We start from the raw sequence: 3038 nt of genomic DNA, 5'->3' as shown, positions 1-3038 counted from the left end.
TTTCAGCAAGACAATGGCAAGCCACGTGTTACAACAGCGTGGCTTCATAGTAAAAGAGTGCGGGTACTAGACTGGCCTGCCTGTAGTCCAGACCTGTCTCCCATTGAAAATGTGTGGCGCATTATGAAGCCTAAAATAGCACAACAAATCATCACTCGCAAATCATTGTAATCTGTTTTTGTTTACGAACTTCACTGCTTTTGGGTTTTGAAGAACAATTCTCTCAAATTTGAAGAAAAATACAATTAAAAATAGAAAAATGAAATTATTATAATGTAGCAAAAGACTATAGGCCTCAGTAAAAATACCAAAAATGGCCCCCTTGCATCTTTTCTGTGAAATCCGCTAAATCAGACGGATCACAATAATAACATTAATACGCTTTCTGGCCTAAAAGCCAAGAGTAAAAAATACAGTTTTTAGCGGAGTGTTTGTGGTAGACAAGGTGCACTAAAAGGAGGACACGTGCACGCTGCATGTCTGGCAGGATTAGCAGGAGGGATTAATTTGGTGTTTTCACCAGCACAATCCCACATGAGAACACTAACCCTTTGTCTCTTCTGGCACTTTCCACAAAAAAATCCACCAAATAAAAGCTCAATCCTGTGAGGGGGCGTGGACTTCGATTGGAGGCTGGTGTTAATTGTGGCGCGCAGGAAGGAGGATTAACCTCATTCCTCTCTTCCACTCTCAAGGCTGCTTTAGTCACCATGACAATAGCAGGAAAAACATATTGGAGGAATCCAGTGGGAAGCAGAAAGACAGAAGTGAAGAAAATACACGGAAAGCTACTTTTAACCCTCAAATGTGAATAAACAATGGATTCATATTTAAGTCTTGATCTATTTGGCTTCTTCCTACTCCTTTACGAACATGCTGAACGAGGAGAAAAGAATAAACTCTGCTTCCTTCCAGTCCTTTTACAACACGTTGAATAGGTAGGATATGATTATATAAGCACTGCTTCTTCCTACTCCTTTTCAGACACGTTTAAAAGGTAGGATTACATAAACACCACTTCTTTTTACTTCTTTTTAATCTTTTTAATGTGTAGGATTGAATAGACACGACTTCTTTCTACTCCTTTTCAGACATGTAAAAGTGTAGGATTAAATAAACACTACTTCTTTCTACTCCTTTTCATTCATGTTAAAGTGTAGGATTAAATAGACACTACTTTTTTCTACTCCTTTTCATTCTCAAAATGTAGGATTAAATAAACACTGCTTCTTTTTACTCCTTTTCATTCATGTTAAAGTGTAGGATTAAATATACACTACTTTTTTCTACTCCTTTTCATTCTCAAAATGTAGGATTAAATAAACACTGCTTCTTTTTACTCCTTTTCATTCATGTTAAAGTGTAGGATTAAATAGACACGACTTCTTCCTACTCCTTATCAGACATATTAAAGTGTAGGATTAAATAGACACGACTTCTTCCTACTCCTTTTCAGACATGTTAAAGTGTAGGATTACATAGACATGACTTCTTCGTACTCCTTTTCGTTCATGTTAAAGTGTAGGATTAAATAGACACTACTTTCTACTCTTTTTCATTCTCATAAAGTGTAGGATTAAATAAACACGACTTCTTCCTACTCCTTTTCAGACATGTTAAAGTGTAGGATTAAATAAACACAACTTCTTCCTACTCATTTTCAGACATGTTAAAGTGTAGGATTAAATAGACACAACTTATTCCTACTCCTTTTCAGACATGTTAAAGTGTAGGATTAAATAGACACGACTTCTTCCTACTCCTTTTCAAACATGTTAAAGTGTAGGATTAAATAAACACTACTTTCTACTCCTTTTCAGACATGTTAAAGTGTAGGATTAAATAAACACAACTTCTTCCTACTCCTTTTCAGACATGTTAAAGTGTAGGATTAAATAGACACGACTTCTTCCTACTCCTTTTCAGACATGTTAAAGTGTAGGATTAAATAGACACGACTTCTTCCTACTCCTTTTCAGACATGTTAAAGTGTAGGATTAAATAGACACGACTTCTTCCTACTCCTTTTCAGACATGTTAAAGTGTAGGATTAAATAGACACGACTTCTTCCTACTCCTTTTCAGACATGTTAAAGTGTAGGATTAAATAGACACAACTTCTTCCTACTCCTTTTCATTCATGTTAAAGTGTAGGATTAAATAGACACAACTTCTTTCTACTCCTTTTCATTCATGTTAAAATGTAGGATTAAATAGACACTACTTCTTTCTACTCTTTTTATTCTCATAAAGTGTAGGATTAAATAAACACTACTTCTTTCTACTCCTTTTCATTCATGTTAAAGTGTAGGATTAAATAGACAACTTTTTCCTACTCCTTTTTGTTCATGTTAAAGTGTAGGATTAAATAGACACGACTTCTTCCTACTCCTTATCAGACATATTAAAGTGTAGGATTAAATAGACACGACTTCTTCCTACTTCTTTTCAGACATGTTAAAGTGTAGGATTAAATAGACATGACTTCTTCCTACTCCTTTTCGTTCATGTTAAAGTGTAGGATTAAATAGACACTACTTTCTACTCTTTTTCATTCTCATAAAGTGTAGGATTAAATAGACACGACTTCTTCCTACTCCTTTTCAAACATGTTAAAGTGTAGGATTAAATAGACACAACTTTCTACTCTTTTTATTCTCATAAAGTGTAGGATTGAATAAACACTACTTCTTTCTACTCCTTTTCATTCATGTTAAAGTGTAGGATTAAATAGACAACTTTTTCCTACTCCTTTTCGTTCATGTTAAAGTGTAGGATTAAATAGACACGACTTCTTCCTAATCCTTTTCATTCATGTTAAAGTGTAAGATTAAATACAAAAACACTTCTTCCTACTCCTTTTCATTCATGTTAAAGTGTAAGATTAAATACAAAAACACTTCTTCCTACTCCTTTTCATTCATGTTAAAGTGTAGGAATAAATAGACACTACTTCTTCCTACTGCTATTCAGACATGTTAAAATGTAAGATTGGCTCTGCTTCTTCCGACTCCTTTTCAGAAACGTGGAAGAAGTAG

This window comes from Entelurus aequoreus, linkage group LG27 (assembly GCF_033978785.1).
Source record: "Entelurus aequoreus isolate RoL-2023_Sb linkage group LG27, RoL_Eaeq_v1.1, whole genome shotgun sequence".
Lineage (NCBI taxonomy): Eukaryota > Metazoa > Chordata > Actinopteri > Syngnathiformes > Syngnathidae > Entelurus > Entelurus aequoreus.
This window is presented reverse-complemented; position numbering follows the sequence as displayed.